This window comes from Dermacentor albipictus, chromosome 3 (genome assembly GCF_038994185.2).
Source record: "Dermacentor albipictus isolate Rhodes 1998 colony chromosome 3, USDA_Dalb.pri_finalv2, whole genome shotgun sequence".
In the NCBI taxonomy this organism is placed as follows: Eukaryota; Metazoa; Arthropoda; class Arachnida; order Ixodida; family Ixodidae; genus Dermacentor; species Dermacentor albipictus.
In genome coordinates this window covers 109,494,383-109,514,843 of record NC_091823.1, presented here as the reverse complement: position 1 = coordinate 109,514,843, position 20,461 = coordinate 109,494,383, and the positions used below count along the sequence as shown (strand labels likewise).

Genomic DNA, 20,461 nt, shown 5'->3' with positions numbered 1-20,461 from the left:
GCCCAATGGCGCCAAAACCGGAGGTGTTCTGTATTCGAGGAATGAGCAAATAATGTGAGAGCGCTACTTTCCCAGCTTTTGGAAAATTTAGTAATCTTTGTTTGGATAACGTCCAATTTATTTCAGCGCATGTCATACAGTGAAGCTTTGTGAAAAGTAGCAGTGCACAATGAAAGTTATTTATGTTCTAACAACACCAACAAAATCATTTATCCTGTAAATGTGGCGCCGCCGTGGTGGATTACCAGGCGCGGTAATTTAGGCATTGGATTAGGAGCGACTGGGTAGGCAGTGCAAGTATATAAGAGGGTGGGCCCTCATGCCGTCAGATGTTTGGCACGTCGCGCTCGAGCATCGTTCGAGTCACCTTCTGCATTGTCGTCGTCGGTTAACAATTTTAAGATAATCAACTGCTATTTCAAAAATACATTCGTGAAATTGAAATGCAAATTATATAAAATAACGCTTTTAGTACAAGCCAAAATAGCGCTGATGTTGATCATACATATTATAGTGAACTACAAAAATATATATATATAATAATAAATACACCATTTGGGGCTTGTCTTGTCCTACAACGACGATAATCTTCATCGGTTTTGACCTCATTTTCGTTCTTCAAAGCTGCGAGTATGCTGCGAGCCCGGTACTTTACGAGACGGTCATTTGAGGGATCGCCTGACGTTTGTGCGCAGGCGCGCTTAAAGCGGGCGCGAGAAAGAAAAGATTATCCTAGGCACTGTGGGAATCGATGTAAGCGAAGCTTTCTGTGTTGGATGCTTTGATTGACGATAATCAGCGGTGATGTTGACGGCTAAAGCTTAGTTTCTTCAGCGTTTAGGCTAACACGAGAGTGGTGAGTTGATGTCAAACGTTACCTTGCGTGCACCACTGCTGTTTGTCTGCCTAGTACACAGAACATACAGGAAGAGGTGTTTGCTGGAGGCGTCGTTGTGCGCCAGCGTTGTCATTTCCTCACATCGCATTGTGGCAGAAGTATTAAATTGAATAGGATTATGGGGCTGTACGTGCCAAAACCACACCCGGATTATGAGGTACTGTACGCCGTAGTGGCGGACTCCGGATTAATTTTGACACCATGATGTTCGTTAACGTCTCCCAAAATCTAAGTGCACGTGCGTTTTCTATTTAGCCCCCGTCGAAATGCGGCTGCCGCAATTGGGATCAAATCCACGACCTCTAGCAATGCCATAGCCGCAAAGCTAACGCGGCGGGCACAGAAGTGTCGGTTTGGCGGTCGACCGCTTCCGTAGTGTACCCTGCGGTGCGCTTTAATTAATGCGGCTCTGCTTCTGCACGCACTGCGTAAGTTGCCCGCGTGACATACTTGCATGGCGTTTATTTTTCAGAAATAGCAGCAACGTACTGTACCGTACCGTACCTTTAACTTAAGTGGCGCAGCATAGCCTCAGCCGCTTTTGCGCTATTAAACCCCATTTAACTAACTAACTAAATTTAACTTAAGCTTATCCTGTTTCCCCCCAACCGCTGCCGTATAGTAGTGGCGTTTCCTTGCCTTCTCGCGTCACCCCCCCCCCCCCCCTTCTCTTACATGGGAACTGCTTCTTCTATTCCCGTTCCTTCTCCTCTTTGCATACAGTTCTATCTGCGTCCCCTCTAGCGTCGCACGTTAGTAGAAAGGGAAGCGCTGCAATTTCCGCAATGCTTTTGAGGGGAGTCACTTATATTTACAGCTGTCAAGCGGTTAATGTCGCGACGGCCAGGGAGCTCCAGAGGGCATTGTGCACATTCGACGTGGTATTACGACGCTCATAACATCCATCCATGCAGCGGTGGGGTGAAAACGAGTTTCTCCCGTCGCCTTTCCTCTGTTACTCGCGCCTGTCATCTATATACACGCTCTGAACCACTCCACGACGCGGTTTGCGCAACAGCAGCCCCCAGCAGCAGCAGCAGTGGGAAAGTCGAAAAAAAAAAAGGCAAAGAAAGCTTCGCTTTAAAATCTGGGGGCTTTTGCTCCTTGAATGTATGACTCTACCTAGGCACTAGGGGGAGGTTTCTTAGCCCTTGTATGCGTTTGTCCCTAGGCGTGCCGCCATTGTGGAGTAGGGTTGAGTTTTCGCTGGGATGCTGGCTGCTGGCATGGTGAAATAGGTACTGATGCCCCATGGTTCTTTATTCTATTGCCCCATTTGGCGACCACTGTGTTAAACAGACTGTCCCGCCCCTGCGGCGCTCATGCTAAGTCATTCGTGCAGGATCATAGCTTTGTCGCACCTTACAGCGATGTACGTTGAAAATAACATCACAGATGTTTCCACGGGAGCAGTAGGGACTGTAGTAAAGGCCGGGCCGCATATATTGAAAACAAAGAAGTCACAGTGCCTTAGCATTTGCGTTTGAATGCAAGTGACTGAAAGGCCGCCGGTGATGCTCGACGCCCCTGTAACCACTATGAGAATACGTCGCGCTACCCTAATGCCTCTTATGCTAACCTAAGGTAACCTAAACCTAAGCTTACGTAACTTAGCATGGGCGAGACACAAAGCCAATAATCCTCACAGCGACTTTGAGTTGATATGATGCACTGGCTACTGGAAACATTCGAGTACACCCTGGTACACCATGGCATTGACATAGTGATGCAGCAGTCGTTTAATGGAGTCATCACATTGTGCTCTGTGAAATGCATGTTTGTTTGCAATCTCTGTGTTTAGAATGCTCCTTCAACAGCTTCAACTGTTCAGAACTTGCGCTATCCGTGTGACTTGTGTAACACTCGAACTGTCTTCAGCATTGTTTTAGATTAAACATTGTCGCGAATTCAACTCTGTGCACTGAATAGGACCAGATTTCTTTGTACTGGCTCTTCTTGCTCCAGACCACATGCACACGTGATGTCTTGGGTATTGTTCTTGGTGTGTTTAAACTGACCAGATACTTGACTAACTATCAGGTGACAATGAGTGAGTGAGTACAACTTTATTAGGGTCTAGTGCAGCTGCGGAAGTCACATGACAATTAACCTCACTTACTCGGGATGGCGCGATCGAAGCCACAGCTTGGCATTTGCGGACAGTAGCGTTGCACATGGGGCACTTTCGTTAGCAATCGAGCGCAAACTGCCGATATTCAGCAATGCGTTTGACGTGAGCATGCACTGAAATAATGCATGTTGTTACTTTAGCAAGGTAGCTTTAGCACCACTTGTGGTGATTGACTCTTACGTACAGCTTATTTCCCGTACAATTTTGAAATTCAATTCATGCTTAATTGCGTGTGTTAGAGAAAAAGGTAAAGACGACCATCTGTAATAAGAGATAACACTAGTTGTGCTACTGTGCAAGAGTGGAAGGAGATGATATATTAGAAGAAAAGCTGAATGTAAAATGCACACAGCAACACTATCAATACAATGCTGGCTGCCTCTCGACAGGGTATAAGGAATGATATGGGCACATATTGAGAAAGAGGAAGATGGAAAAGTGGTAATTAGTGCATAATGTGATTGCCCACTATTACATCCTAACATGCAGGCCCATGGCAGCATTATGTTCTCATGGGAGAGCTCAAATTATGGGTAAGAGCAGCTTACTCTCTTCATATCTCCGTGGTGCTGTGTTTCCACAATCCTAACTATGGTACATACCTGCCAATTCTCCCGAATTTCCTGTAACATTTGTAAATTTGGGCCTGCTTTATGATTTTATGGACAATAAATTCTTGCGAAAAATCTTCGCTTGCCGGTGCCTGACCATATCTATTGAAGTCGTTGAAAGGTAATTACAGGGGTACTGCCTTGCAAGTTTATTCATGTGTGTTCCGGATTCAGGTGAACTCAGCAATAATAGAATCGCTGAGAAACTTGTTGCGATATAAAAACTATCTACAGTGTTATTCAGTGTCTCCTGCTCCAAGTTCACTGCTGCCTGTGCACTACATTTAACGGTAACTCATTGTTAATAACATGCATATGTATCTCACAACACATGTGTTCTCAGGGTAAACATTAAAAAAGAAAATGCATGCTATTTCTCTCCTCCCCCTTTCGTCGTCGTGTCCGTCAATATTTATGAGTTGTAAAGTTCACAGGTTGGCAGGTATGACTCTACATACTTTTACATAGTGACGGTCTAGAAGAAAATGGTGTTATGCTAATACTGTGAGCTAAATATCAAACGTTTTATTGAGTGAACTTGTGCCCAGAAAAGCAAGCAACCCTAAAATCATAATGATACTAGCAAGCACAGTCATCACATCTCAACTCGTGGGTCAAATCCGTCTGCTACTTGTATGTGTATCGCTGTACATTGCAGAGCATTCGCTGATGCTCGTGTACATAAAAAAGTCTGCAGCACTATTCACATCACACTCACAATCCGGTTAGACAAGTCTGTTTCAGCATAGAATTGGCAACGTTAAAGAAATCTTGAATATGGCATATGTGCGCCTTATGCTGAATGATAAATTGTTAAGTCATAACTTGGTAAAAAATGGTTGCTGCCAAAAAGCAAAACAATGTGCTGTGTGTGTGATAATACCGCAGGAAAGCTAGGCATGACTGTGCCATGTTGCAGATTGTGATAACTAGACTGGCGAGATGCCAGAGCAGTGATTGGCTGCAACAATGGTATATAGTGATGAGAATGACTCCACCAGTCACAACATGGCAAACTTGCAGAGACTGCATGCAAAATCATCCATAAAAAATTACGTTCGATGTTAATTGGACTATGTGCTAGATAACTCGGCAATGGATTGGATCAAGCTAGCCAATCGATCCCATGGAACAGCTGAAGTGGCAAACGCTGCTCCTATATGTTTATATGCCAGTGATGGGGAAATATTTTCCCGAGCAAAACTAGCTCTGCAGGTTTATGTTGAAGAATTTTGAGAACGGTGCGATTACAAACAATGGCAGCCCACCATGGCAGTTGTCCAGAGATGGTGGTTGGCACTGCCGGGCAACTGCTGTGGATGTTCTTGGCTGAGATGAAAAGATGAAAGATCTTATCAGCTGAGATTAGAATGCTGTGACTGACACTTCAAAGAATGACTAAAGTACAGTGAGCTCCACCTCAACAAAGATCAGCAAGGACATGTGGGCGCTGTGTTCAGACCGCAGCAGTCCTTGTACCTGACTATTCCAACAAAATCTGAGCAGGGGCATGTGGACTACACTGAAAAATTATATGTCCAGTAACATATAACGCGTCTCAAACCTGCATCAGGCGCCAGGCTAAATACATATTTATTTATTTGTTTATGTATTTAATAGTACCTCAAAGGTACGGGGTATGGGGTATTGCATGAGGGATGGGTGGTTACTTGAGTGAAGTGCGATTCTATGGCAGCCTTGAAATGATGTAGATGAGAGTGGTGCATGACGTCAGTGAAAAGGTCATTCCAGTCCCAGGCAGTCTTCATCCTACGTTCGTTTACCATATGCTGTATGCATACAGCAACCCAAAGGGAAGACACCCTACCATTATTGAAGCAATAAGCGGGACACTCAAACTTTTTAAACATAATCCACTAGTCACAGTGGGGGAGTTTAATGCACAAAACATGACCTGGGGATACAGAGCCAATAAGAAAGGCACGGATCTCTGGAATTAAATCCAGGATGCAAGCCTTAACGTACATGAAGACCAAGTCACCCCTACTAGAATTGGCAGGAGCACACAGGTTAACACATCTCTGGACCTGACGCTCACAAAGTATGTAATGCAAGTGACATGGCAGAACACCATGACTAATCTAGGTAGTGACCACTACATAGTGGCAACTACTATAACTGCCAAAAACCTCAGAGGTAGCGCCAGGGAACCGGTCCACATTACGGACTGGGACAAATTTAGACAGACAACTCGGGGATCAAAAAGCAGGGCATCAGATAACCAACCTAGATGAATGGGTCAAAGATCTTATCATTTATGTTAAACCAGTAACCGATTCAATCCCATCCTCAGAGGTACCACAATCTGTGGACAGTCGGCTGCTGCATATGTGGAAAGCATATGACAGTCTGCAGAAAAGGTGGCAGACGCAGAAACTCAATCGGCCACTGTGCATTGATATTGCAAAGCTATCCAAAGAGATAGAAGATTATGCACAACAGCTTGCCAGGCCAAAATGGGGCCAAGTTTGCAACCAAATGAGTGCCAAACTTGGACTCAAGGATGCTTGGCACCTCCTCAGACACCTGCTGGGTCCGGAGAACAGCAAAACAGCACACAGTAAAAACATCATTAGATTAGTGCATACCCAAGCATTCACAGATAAAGAACTCGTTGAGGAACTCGGACTGAGGTACGTAGAAACGTCAAAGTCTCTCTGCCGAGCTACTTTGGAACCCCGGAACCACAAACTGGATAAGGAGATCTATGAGTCTGAAGTGCGAGCTGCGCTTCAAAGACTCCAGGCCTCCTTGGCTCCAAGCATGCATGGGATTACAAACAAATCACTAAGAAATTTAGATGATGCCTCGATTGAAGCAATTACTAAATACTTTAATGAATGTTCGAAAGGAGGGGAACATCCCTCATCCTGAAAGCATGCAAAGATCTTCATCCCAAAATCGGGAAAGAAGCTTGCCTTGCAGAACTTCAGGCCCATATCTGACACCTCCTGCTTAGGCAAAGTACTAGAGCATGTAATTCTAAGCAGGCTTCAGAGCCACATGGATTATAGGAATTACTTCCCGCACACCTTGATAGGCTTTAGAGCAAATCTGTCAACCCAAGACATCATGCTAAATCTCTCAGAAGAGGTTGTACATCCTATTCACTGGAAGAGAACTAGAGCTGTCCTAGCCCTAGATATAACAGAAGCCTTTGATAATGTTAAGCATGAAGCAATCATGCTTGCATTGGATAAAGACAATGTTCGGCATGAAACTTGCAACTATATCAATGCCTTCCTCTCTGACAGGACTGCCAAATTCTGACTAGGCTCCGTCTTATCTTCCACATTGCAACTTGGCAGCAAAGGAACCCCACAGGGATCAGTACTATCCCCTTTCCTATTTATCATCTCTCTTGTACCGCTAGCTTCTGCACTTAGCACAATCTCTAGTTTAAGACACCCACTATGCACTGGCGATATCACCCTCTGGGCTGATACCAGAAGTGATAGTGACATAGGGGAAACACTACAAGCAGGAGCAGATCGAGTGTCATATCATGCAAATCAAATAGGTCTCTCATGCTCCCCCCAAAAGTCAGAACTTCTGATTATAAGGGCTCAACCACAAGCAAAAACGTCTCACCCAGATATCAAGCTGATGGTAGATGGCACATACGTACAAGAAGTGCAGGCGCTTAGAATTCTGGGGATACACACACAAACAACAGAAAGAATGCAGTTTCCCTAACCAAAATCATAGGGTGCATTAGCCTAACAGGCAGGCTAATTAAGTGAGTAGCAAACAAATGTAAAGGCATCAAGGAAGTGGATCTCGGGCAGCTTGTCCAAGCCTTCATCCTGAGCCGGATGCTATATTCCCCTCCTCACCTACACCCCTACCCAGCTGAAAAGAAGAAAATTGTTTGCCTAATTAGACAGTCGTACAAATAAGGCCATCACCCCCCTAGATACACGGCTAATGGGAAGCTCCTAGAATTGGGAATCCACAATGCCCTAGAGAAGCTGGCCGTGGCGCACAAAATAGCCAAACTGGAGAGGGGATCCGACATGGATCCACACACACACCTCAATATGTAAACTCCCACTAATACATATACCACAGAAATTTAAGGATTGACCCAACCCCAAAAAAACATGCATCCTGAGCATCATAAGGACTGAAGGTGAGCAAGAGCTAAAGCTCTACATAAGCACTACTTGGGCCTGCAGGATATAGTCCACGTCAACATTGGAATACCCAAGCCAAGATGCTTTCTCTATAGGTGTAGTCAACATTCAAGGCCAGACTCATTCCGCAGCAACAGTTGGTTGCTTGCATGCGTAGGAAGCAGAAGAGACAGCTATAGCTCTGGCTATAAATGGCACCACTACGAAAATAATTTTTAGCGATTCTAAAACTGCAGTTAGAAATTTTGCCACTGGCAAAATCCACAAACCAGCCCTGCAAATTCTAAACAAATATCCACCATCTGATTGCCAGATTCAAATAGTCTGGGTCCCGGCACATTCCTCACACCCAGGAAAATGAGGCTTCCCACAATTACGCCTGAGGTTTTGTCAGCCGGGCATTGGGAGGCCTTGACCTGCATACAGTGAGGGATTGCATGGTGACGTCCCATGAAATTACTATGCACGACCACGAACATAGACAAAAATACTTTGCTCCTCATAAATCACTGGATAAACTGCAACAGGATGCCTGGAGACATTTGCAGACTGGCTCATTTACCAACTCTTACAAGTATTCACTAATATATCTGGGCTGCTTCTCACCTAAATGCAAAAACTGCAATGCCCATAAGGGGGACCTGACACGTGTGTTGAGCAACTGCCCCGGGCTAAAGCTTAGGGGGGGAACTCTAACTTAATAACCCTTCAGACTGGGAGCTAGTGGTATCCAGCTTGGATCCTGCAGTCCAGCTGCGGACAGTCAACTGGGCTTTGGAGATCGCTGAAAGTCAAGTACTTACGGCCACCTCACATTGCCTGGCAGAAGAAAGCACCAAATAATTCAAAGAACTCTAACATCTTTGTGGCCAAGGTAAATTAATGACGGATAACACTGAAGATGGCGGCATGAGCCCCACAGTTTACGTTTTACTGTTTCAGTTTGTTATCCATTTAACAAACAATGATTATGTACAGAGAGTATGTAGACGACGGTCCCAAAGTCAACGATTGCAACAGGACCCCTCTGAGGCCCCTAATGTGTCATAATGAAAATGGCTTCAGATTGAAACATGCTTCTCTATGCACCACCAAAAGTAGCAAGATAGCATATTCAAACACTGGCTAACTATGAGTGCTGCAATTTCTGAAGCATAGCGGCACTGTGGCATGTGTTAAACACTGCAAAGCCTCAGTTGTCGCACATGAAAACAACGCTGTTGAAAAGTGGCAAGATTGAGGTAATGTGGGTGAAAGGCCAGAGTCTTAGATGGTTTCATGTAAAGAGACAGCCGGCGGGCACCGTTTCCCTGTCTACAGCATTTCTTAATTGAGCAGTTTAGAGATTGGTCTCTTTATGGAAAAATACAAACTCCAAGATGCAAGTTCCACATTTGGCTAGGATCATTCAATTTATCTGTACGCATAACTTTGGTGCTACATGAAAGATGGCATCATATGAACAGAAACGTGAATTTGCACAAAAATAAATATGGAAAAGTGGGTTAAGTGCAATCTCCACAGTTGTTTTGCACTCTGTCCAATGTTCTGTGTCCGTTAAAAAAGCATTGCATGGATCAAAATTCAGTGACATATGTACTGGGAGCTCTATGGACAGAAGAGCAAATGGGTTCTGTAAATTTTTTCATGAAAAACAAGATGTTTTGTCATATTCATTGTTCCTACACCTCAAGTTATTGGCTACTTTGGCCTCGCGCTGCCATCTCCTAGCCTCCTTAGCTCAGATCGTAGAACGAACGTCTAAAGAGGGTGCTGGTCAAGGGTTCGGTACCCGATGCTGAATTTTTCTCTCATTGCTAAGCTTTCTTTCTGAGAAACCCACATGAATTTCCTTTGTAGCTTTGTGCTGCTCTCAGATGGGGAATAAAATTTTGCCTTGTATTACATGTAATTGCACTGGTGTGAGGGACGCTGCAGCAGTACAATTAAGAGGTGCTTGTGATAAGGAAAAAGGTAACAGGATGTAGACGAGTGTTAATTCAGCGACCATTATGGTGCAAGAATGTGGAAATGGGATGAACCATTGGCAGTAAGTACTGTACTGGGATGCCTTTCATATATGCTGTTGCATAACACTGTAGAAAGGCCATGCTGGGTCTACATAAGCTGCCATTGGAGTAGTTGGATCCAAAGAGGCAATGTCATATGGCCATGCTTGTGGTACATCAAAAATACAGCATGTCCACATCAGTGACTGGCAGGCCATGTTCTGAAAATGCTTTTGCTTGTCAGCATCATATATGTTCTTGTCACAAGAACATTCCTCTAAGCTGAGACCTGCCAACCTGAATGTTTGAAAATATTAGTCAACGCCCAAAAATACAAAATTTTTGTTTAATTAATACACTAAAAGTTGTTTTAATACTGAAGATGTTTATCATCTATTAATATAGTTTACAGGCTTTGTTCTGCAGGGATAGTGGGAACAGGCCCTCCCTTATAGTCGCAGCTGGAATGATACAAAAGAAAATATTCACGAGGTATTTATTTGTGAAATATTTTTATCATTGCAGCCAAAAAGTTTGTTTCCCTTACATACTGGTTCAGTTGAGTAGGTGGCATTGCTTCGGGTGTGCATCTGAATGCGGCAAGTCCAAAATATCTAGCCAGCTCTGAAAATTTGTTGGCGACCATGTTTACATTTTTTGAAATAGGTTTTACCATAAACTGCATGTAAATAAAGAGTGTGGGCACTTCATTTGCATGGATGTAAGCATGGCTGAGCGCATGCGCAGCCACGCACCCTGCTACAGAAGTAATCTGCCGCAGGTGCAAAGAGTGCACGTGCGGAGACGGCGTGGCACCAGGTAAATGACATCATGATCAAAAATGCCCTTGGAAATTAATGAAATCAATGATCAAGAATTGCTCAGTGATGCCCTTGCTGCCATTGAAATGGGGTGTGAAAACTGCAAAATGAAGATAAACAAACAAAGAACAGATCTTTAGGGTATTGAACAAGATAAAGGATGCCTCGGATCACACATACTTTGTGAACTCCAGAATACTAGCTACAGTTGGTACACTCAAATAGCTAGGGATAACTATCACCAAGAACCTATATTGGAAAACACAGGTCATGAATATCATGGGCACTGCTGAAAAAAAGAACTTGTTTCTGCACGGAAAGTTGTAGCTCGCGCCTCAATCTGGCAAACTAGCTGCGTTTCTAACCTATGTGAGGCTGAAGTTAGAGTACGCAAGCAATATATAGGATCTGTTCCAAGTAGGTCTAATAAACAAACACAAAAGGGTACAGAGAAGGGTATTTTGTCCAAGTATTCCTCTGCCAACTTGGTAACAGAGATGTTAAACCTGCTTCAGCTACCACCTCTATCGCAGCGGTGCTTAGTGGCAAGTCTGAAATTCCTATTTTTGCTTTGTAAGCACTATTTTAACGTCGACATTGCAGCTTACTTAGCTCCTCCCAAAAAGTGAACTCTCAGGAAAAGGCAACGCTCAATGTTCGTAGTGTCAGAGATACATATCGACACATAAGCAAATTCATTCCTACCTCAAACTGTAAGTGACTGGAATGCCCTGCCATCATCATTTATGCAGTGCACCTCAGCTGAAACCTTTGAAAAATGCATAACGCCGTCATTACCAACCTGAATGTTTGTTTGTTTCCATTCTTGTATGTATTAGGTATACGTTTATATTTTTTCTCAACTAGTGCCATATACCAAATATCGTATGTTTTGTGAATTTGGGTGTTTTTCATGAATTAGAAGTTAGAAAATTGATTGCGAAAGTATTGTACTACTTTTAAAATGATTAGTTTACCTGTTTTCTATGACTGTCACCTTATTGATATAACTTAGAAGTTAATTGCCAAAGTGTTCTACTACTGTACAAATTATTAGCCTACCTGTTTTCTATGACTGACACATCATCGATGTAATTTACTGTTGTAACATGTAGTTTGTAATTTTGAAAACCTATTATTGTTGTAACACCCAGTTTTGTATTTGCGATGCTTTAAAACCCACTTTGTAATGGCCTTATGGCCAACAGTATTGTAAATAAAAAATAAATAGTAAAATCATTGGTGTCTATATGACAGTCGTAAACAAACTGTAAAAATTTGGCATTTTTCGATTAAATCATAATAGTTAGGAACTATGTGGTAGGCATTAGAGAAAAGTTTGTTGCATAGATGGCAGGATTTTGCTGGGCATATTCTGTGGTTATGCTCGACATGCCCCCTCAGCTTTTTAACTTCAGAAGTGTAGCTGTGGATGGGTATTAAGATTCAAATGAGGAGCTCATCATCGTGGCAATGGAGTTTACCTAAAATTTTCTAACCTCTGTGCAGATTGTGAGTGCAAGCTCACCATGGTGTAACTGCAATAGCTGGTTCTGTCAAGTATGGGACATCTACCTGTGCTTAGAGGTAAAGTCCTGTCATTACTCTACTAACTAGGCTACAAGCAGGTCAGCATCAACAAGTGTTCTAATGAAATGCGTTGCATACATCAGGAAGAAGTCCTGGCACTGAGGAGTAGTTGCTAGGCAACCAACTATATCAATTGTAAATGGTAATGATGACAGTACAAAGAACAAAAGTGGGATGAAGAACCTCTTCAAAAGGCATTCCTTCCTATCTTTTTTTTCCTAGTAATAAATAACATAAATAACCTCTTCATATTGCTACGGAACTGTATTTGCGATGACGAAGAGGCGAGCAGTGGGAAGACGACGATGATTAGAGGCTAGTGTGGGCTGTTGCCTCTTGGCCAAGTGCGGCGTATTTCTTTCTAAATATACTTGTATATAGCTCTTCGTGTGCGTCTTCCTACGCAACAGTATGGCTGGTGCATGTTCATTATGTGGATGGGGCAGACATGATGCCAGTGCTGTCAAGGCCAGATGTTGGTAGTGGTGTTCAGTGGCTGTAAAAAATTTGTGAGCAGTGCGCGATGTGCTTGCCAACGTAGTTGCTGCGGGGCCACCACTGCACGCACAGGTTGTTTGTGGTTCTTATGCTGCTTGTTGCCTGTAGCCACCATGAACGTGACCTGCTGATATATAGTATGTTGTAGAATGCGAACGTATTATATGGACCTAAGCTGATGTCAACATTATTAAGGTGCATAAGATTGAATGGCAAGGTACTTACGTGCAGCTGTGACAACTCTAGCAGGTCTATGTTTCTGTAGATGTCTTTGGTATCGTGCCTTTTAATGCATCCCATTGGCAAGTCTCTTTATGCAGAACCATCTTTGAGAGTCCTTCCTTTGGAGTATATGCACATTGGAAAGTGTGATGCGTCTCTAAACATTAAATTTTTTTATTGAACATAGAGGTCACAAAAAAGGTGGCAGTGATATCAACAATTCAAAAGGTAAAATGTGTATTACACATGGTAAATGGAGATGATTGTGGCAGGTTATAATATGCTGTATTTTTGTGTACAGCCATAAAGATAATAATTATGGCTAGGTGTATGGGGTTTTCCCATGCTTGTTCCTTTTTCCTGGATAAATTTTCGTCGAACTATGAGGTTTGCTTTTGAGGCGCAGACCACAGCAGTTGCTTTGTTGCACTGTGCTACAGTTAAGTGAATGCAATTCTTTCTTGTGTATTGGCACATGTACTTGCTTATCCTTTTCCGGTGACTGCTTTTAACTCGCTAACAGGTGTAAATTAAGTGTTGTTGTTCGGTGCACTATGTGCCTGCACATATCGGAACATTCTCGATTCCTGTAGCTGGTTCTATCTTTTGTCTTGGTTGTCGCTGAGCCTTTTGTGGTCGGATTGCATACATGATGCGAAGGGGGTTGTGCATTCGTGAATTTGTGCATGCACCAGCGGTTGTGCTGGAACCTTCCATGAGTCAGGCATGTAGTAGTAGTAGTAGTAGTAGTAGTAGTAGTAGAAACTTTATTGATACAAGATTCTCTTCGTGGTTCAATCCTGACCCTGACCTGCAGATCAGTTTGACGATCGCCGACTGTGCTTGCCATATCATTTGTGCTTTGAGTGTGACTTGTTTTTTTCTGGACATAAGGTGACTCAATAAAGAGTTAGTTTTGTGACTCACAGCTTTGCTACTGTGTTCCTCACTGTCACTACGACATGACAGTATACTACTTGTGCCTTGCATTAAAAAAAAAAAAAAAACACTGCATCAATTGCATAGATTGTATATTCTCATCCACTGTAATTACAGTGTGAGTAGTAGTAGTAGCAATAAGATTAGAAACTGGTGAACTGGGAACCTTTGGTGCCATCCTTTCTAGCATAATGTGGAGGAAGCAGTGAAGGGTACTGAAGATAAAATGAAACGAGAACACGTGCACATCCTGCTGTGTTCACGTTGGTGCTTACAGTATTTGAAGTGTGTCACACATCTTTGCACTGAACAGTATGTGTTGACATGTTTGTGCCCACTGTGTCTATAAATGGGATAGAGGCCTAATCTCATTGTTTGCATTTTATTCTATACAATATTTTCTTAGTATGTGGCATTACTGGCAACATTTTGTAATGTCTGAAAATACAGTACTCTGTCAAGTGCTTTTTTGCTGAGCAGTGGAACAATCTTAAGGCTGTTCGTTTTAGATATATGAAAAAGATGCAGTGTTCGGAATGTATTGGGAGGCATGGAGTGAGGCGCAAGATTCAGTGTGTGTTTCCAAACATGTGACATTATGTTTATAACTTCTCTTTCCAGGAGGGAAACAAATGCAGGACGCAAAGATCCAACAGCTGTGGCCACTGCTGGTGCTACCCCGACATCCGTGATAAAAAATATTGTTAGGAACAGGACGCAGATCCGGGCAAGGTCCATCTATTTGAAGTTTTTAAAGGGTGAGAAATGGAAAGAAACAAAATTTAGTTGTGCTTTTTAGCATTCTGAAACTTTACAGTGGGTTATGAAAGACACCATAGTGCAAGGTTCCGGAATAATTTTGACCACCTGGTGTTCTCTAACATGCACCTAAAACTAAGCACACATGCACTTTTCGGTTATCCCCCTTTTAAAGTGGACCCAGCTTGCTGGTACAAGCTTGCTTCACGTTTATTGGCGAGCTTGAGACATCATGATTAAACACTGTGTTGGCATTTATTATAGTGGGAGGGTTCGTACATTCAAGGTTTATGAATCTTTCTGTCCATACGGTAGTGCTCACAGCAATCTTTCAAGCTCTGTAAATCTGGCATGCTAATTAGGAAAAAGAACCAGGGCAGGAGACATTGTGAAAACATAGAAAAGAAGTTGATAGGACTAGTCCTAGGCTAGCAAATGCAGTTGATTCATAGAGCAGAAGGAAAGCAATAAACGCCGAAGTGCATACATATGCTGAGAGCTAAGAATCTTATGGAATAAAAAAATGATAGGTGAAATCGCATCAGATGCTGTCAAAAAATGAGATTTTTTTGCTTATAAAATGTATTAATCGTTTTTAGTTAATGTACTATACCAATGCACAATCTTTTTCCTGCATATCATAATCGGATTATAGCTACGACAGCAACTTAAGCATAAGAACTGTACTCTAATTTACTGCTACAAATGTATGTCTATTTTGTTGGCATAAAATGCTTCATAAATATTTTCAATTGAGTTTTCTTTCTTATATACCAGAACGCCCATTAAGTGAGGTGTACATCTACACTCAACGCATTTTGATAACAGTTTGTCACCCGCACCTGCTGGAAATTGCTTTTGATGTTCATATCGTTTCTTATTCATGCCACAACATATTCAACCAATATTGGCTCAATTTTGTGATAACATAATGTGGCAAACAGGAAATTACTCAGTCTGTGAACATAGTGATATATTTCCTGCCATGTGTTGCTGTGACTGTTTACATTGGGAGCCGTACGATTGCACTAAATGGCAAGTTTACATGGTGCTGAGAGGACCAACCCCATGCTGGTGCTGGAAAAGCAGGCGCCCTTAGTCGAAGTGGAGCAGGCTCTGCCTTTGGGGTGGATGAAGACCTTCAAGCAGAAAGACGAGCAGTTTAGACCATCACCTTCTTCTCTTCTTCATTACACACTGCCTTGTGCCTCATTCTTTTGCAGCATTCTTATTTACAAGTACTAACAGCAGACGACAGTCATTTTGCTTGATTGAACAGGTGCATTGAACACAAGATTTCATGCGCATGTCACTGCTAGAAAAGAAAAAAAAAAGCAAATGTAACTGAAACATAGATATATAAAATTTTTATCATTATTGCTAGCTTTTTCTTTCTTTTAATCGAGGGAAGTAATGTGAGTGCTAGCTTCAGTCGCATGTTTGTGATGAACGCTCCATATCTGTCTACTTAGGGCCCCACTGTCAATCTCTTGAGGGACTTTGGTACTCTGCTGTCAGCTTCATTTAAACTCTCACAGCTGCTGGGACAAACAAACAAAACAAATAAGGGACAGAACCGACTTCAAGCAGCTTTAGTTTGGAATATGCAACAAATACTTTACGCATCTGACTTTCCCCGCGTGATGGACACTGCTTATTCCCACGGACGGAAAACAAGTTGGGTTTATTTTCATGGCATCTGGGTGCATGCTCATGAGACTGTGGTCTGTGTGGAGCTCTCGCAAAGCAGAAGGAGTACTGATGCATTCCCTGTGTGGGCTAGCTTTTCTGCTTTTTTTCTCATGACATATAGGTGGCCCCATGTCAATCCACAAAACGAGTTCAACCATTGTGGATGTTTCTGCAGAGACTATGGGTCTTCTCTCTCATATTCTATCCTTTCTTCAGTGCTCTATACTAAGTCTACGAGAACCAGCAAGCCTTATTCCAGATGTCTGAAAAGCTTCCAGCTTCATGTACGTACCGTGATTTTAGTGCATTGACTTTTGTATATGATGTGCAGCTGACCTGCAGAAGCTGATTGGCTCACTGCCGCAGCAGATTTAAAGGTTGTTCGAGCTCTTACCGCCAGCCCATCTCACAATTCCAAGCTCTTACGTGCATGCTTATCAGCAAATGCTGTCCCTCATTAACTACAACATTGACTGCAATGTGTCAGAGCCGACAGTCTCTTGTGTTTGAAGCAATACACGTTCCTTTTGACAATTTTGACTGCAACATGCAACCCTATAATTTTTAGCTAGACATACAGCCATAATGACAGACATGTTGGCTCGCTTATCCCTGGCTGCCTGGTTGTGTCTACAACTTACAAACTCTTACTCTGTTGCTGCATGTACCACACAATGTGTCTGGGCAAGTTTTTTTGTTTTTAAATTGAACTTTGCAACACACTGGAGGCCCTAGAAATGTCCCAATGAAGGAGGGGCAGTAAATACACCAACATTCATTAGAAACAGCATAGAATTAATGCAGTAATTAACATGACGTGCACCAGGAAGTAGATGTGTCGGAGAAAAGAACATTACAGAAATGGATACAGAAACGGCACACAACACAAGCACGCTCCCATCTGCCCATGTGGTGTTGTTGACTGCAGCAGTAGGCGTATTGATTATAACATTCAGTATGGCAGAGATGATGACACAAGTGCGCTGTCTCGTTGCTCATCCATGTCTTGTGTGCTGTTTTCAGTCTGGAATGTAACCTTTTGAATTTATACAATGCTTTTGCGGATCTCATTTCAATGCTGGGGCACTGCTCATGTGCATGGCACCAGCACAAATGCAATGTGTAGCAACGGCAAAGTGTTGTCATCTCACTTGATGATATAAGCACGCCCTGACTTATAATGAACAGAAATAGGACCAAGCAAGAAAGTGATTCCTGAATCTGGGTGAATTTAGAGCATGGTATAGTATGTATATATTTTCCGTGCTGTATATGTTGACAGAGCTGTGACAAGCTTCTCAATTTACTTCAGCATTTGCTGAATGGACATAGCTAATTCATATACTGGCTAAAGCCATGCGTTCCCAGCTTATCACGCAAACATGCACAAATGTTTATGAATGAAGAAATGCTCATTATGCAAAATAGAAGTGAGGCGTGCAGACGCCTCACTTCTATTTTGCATAATGAATACTTACCAACTAGCTCAGCTTTCTGTCGTTCAAAGAAATGCTCAGCTTGTGAGATATCATATCATGTGCTACGCTATCCTTGAAAGATATATTTGAGATACCAATACAATGCTACATGCTATGCTAACTTGACCAATATATCGACAAGTGCCGTCCTGCTCAGCAGCCACTATTCATGCACATTTCACTCATTCTCTACACAAAAACCTTTGCATTCTCTGTTACCAAATGGCATGTCCAAGTCTTGGGCACCGTACTTCACTGAACATTCTCATACACTTGGCAGCTGCTGCTGTGAGCCATGTGCCATGAACCCTGGCTCTTATTTCCATTACGTAGGGCTGTGTAAGTAGTTGAACCTTGAAATCATGAACAGGGATATACGTCTATCAGATATAGCCAATTAAGTCTCAAATGTTTTAAAATGTAAGTCAGCATGTAACGGATACATGCTTATAAAGAATATTGGATATAATGAAGGTATTTTCGTGTCAGATGCCGCTTCATCGTAACAAAGTTCGACTATCTTCAATATCTTGAATATGACCTGAACAGTCTTGGATTATTTGATTCATAACAATTAGCGAATTCACTGTTCGAAATTGTCAAATATTCGTGTTTGTTTGAACGTAAAAGTGCACCAATTGGAAGCCTCGGGGGAGAAAGATTATTGCAAGTAGGGCTCTATTCCAAATTATTCTACTGTAGTAGAGCTGTGCATGACTTTGACGTAATAGTTCTGCGGAAACCCACAAGGTGGAGGGAAGTAACTAATGAAGGGAAAATGAGACATCCACCCAATCGTAGCACTTGCTACAAAGGAAACCCATGTGGGTTCCTCGAAAGGAAAGCCTCACAGCTAAAGAAAAATTCATCCTGCTCCAGGACTCGAACCCGGGACCACCGCCTTTCCGGAGCAGCCACTCTACTATCTGAGCTAACCAGGTAGCTAGCAGATGGCAGGGCGAAGTCGAATTTATAGACTACGTGAAGCAAAGGCAAGAGTTTGACAGCAAGAGCTCAGATGGCAAAGCGGCTGCCCCGGAAAGGCGGTGGTCCCGGGTTCGAGTTCCGGACCAGGACGAATTTTTCTTCAACTGCTAGGCTTTCTTTTCGAGGTTTCCTTTGTAGCAATTTCTACGATTGGGAGGATGTGTCATTTTCCCTTTATTAGAGCTGTGCATATTGCACAGGGGTGCCAGGTCCTGAGCAAATGCATGAGGCGTTTAACTCCTGAATAAATTGAAGTCATGCTAATTAGAATGCCATGATTTTAGGTTACCTATGAACTTGTGGTCTAAATTTGGGCAAAGCAAATTATTTTTGTCCAGTGTCTCCATGTTTGCGTCCATTTAAATCAATGTGAGGGGCTGTAGTATTACAGCACCATACATTGGTTTAATTGCAGCACTCTGCATGCATATGGGGAGGTGATGTCCCCTTATTATGTTATTTTTTCTAATATGTGGTCTACCAGATAACCGAGAAAGCATGCAGTTTGTCATTAATGAGCTCTTCAGTAGAATAGACATCCAATTGGGAAGGGCATTACATGCATGCATCAAATGATGCAAAATAAGCATTCTCCGTGCAGATATTTCAATTTGTTTAAAAATGAGAAAACTTTTGATATTTAATGTAATATTCAAAAGTAACTTTTCCCAAATATTTGCATTAAATTTGATTAAGAAATATTACTATTTGAACACCCCACCAGCTTAGCAACCGGTTTAGTCACAAGAGATCTGTGCAAAGTGAAATGGCACTGTCATGCTTTTTCCAGCTCTACAGATGATTATGACACAATCACTGTAGACAAGTACTTTGATCTTACAGGATTGCAACACCATTGATTTGGCCATTTTCTATCACTGTTATTTTCCTGCAAAATGATTCAAAGAACAATGCAAGCAACAGTGACTAAATAACACAAGCGCTCCTTGCAGATAAAACAAACATCAGTGTGTCTCCATCAGTTCTCCATTGACAGGTCTTGGTTCTGTCCACTGACAAGTCTTCTTACGCATATCGCATTTGCTTGTGCAGTGCCATCTAAAATAAGGAAATGCTTGCCAATATGTGGTTTATTAAAGTATTTTGGGACCTATTATGTCAAAGGCCTCGGGAAAACTATCTTGCAGCGTCATTTGTCCTCTTTACAGATCATGACGCATTCCAGGGTACTCTTTTCTGCACCTGTGTTTGTAAATGTACTTCTGCCTTTGATTCCAAAAGTTCAATGCAGACAACCGTGCCTGCACAATGACACTTTGCAGCCTGGCAGCCAGAAGCTTTGCGAGAGTTTTGAGTACTTTGTTATCCACATTTGTTGACATTGTAGGCACGGCACATTGATTAAATATATAAAGCTGAATAATTACACGTTTTCATGGCTTAATTATTCAATTGTGGAGTTATTCATGTTAGCTAAAAAAAACTTGACCAAAAATTTTTGGGCACAATCTTCAGGTCAAAAACAAATCACGCTATTTGAATGGAGCATCACCTTTAATGTGCATGCCAGTGAAACCATGCTTGAGTGGACACATATCAAGCATATCAAACTTACTCAGATGTAATCATTGAAATCATAAGCCCAGCATGCTGCTGGAAATTATTCCCTTGACTATTTCGCACGGGCTTAAGTACAGGCTGTGTGTGG

General features: G+C 42.4%; 1 long non-coding RNA gene across 1 annotated transcript; it reads left to right on the top strand.

Moving 5' to 3' along the window:
• The first annotated feature begins 717 nt into the window (after positions 1-717).
• LOC135908498 (uncharacterized) lies at positions 718-20,022 on the top strand. The gene is made up of 5 exons (XR_010566348.2): positions 718-856; positions 12,137-12,214; positions 14,498-14,634; positions 16,449-16,611; positions 19,962-20,022. It is a non-coding gene; the product is annotated as an uncharacterized lncRNA (long non-coding RNA).
• The last annotated feature ends 439 nt before the right edge of the window (positions 20,023-20,461 follow it).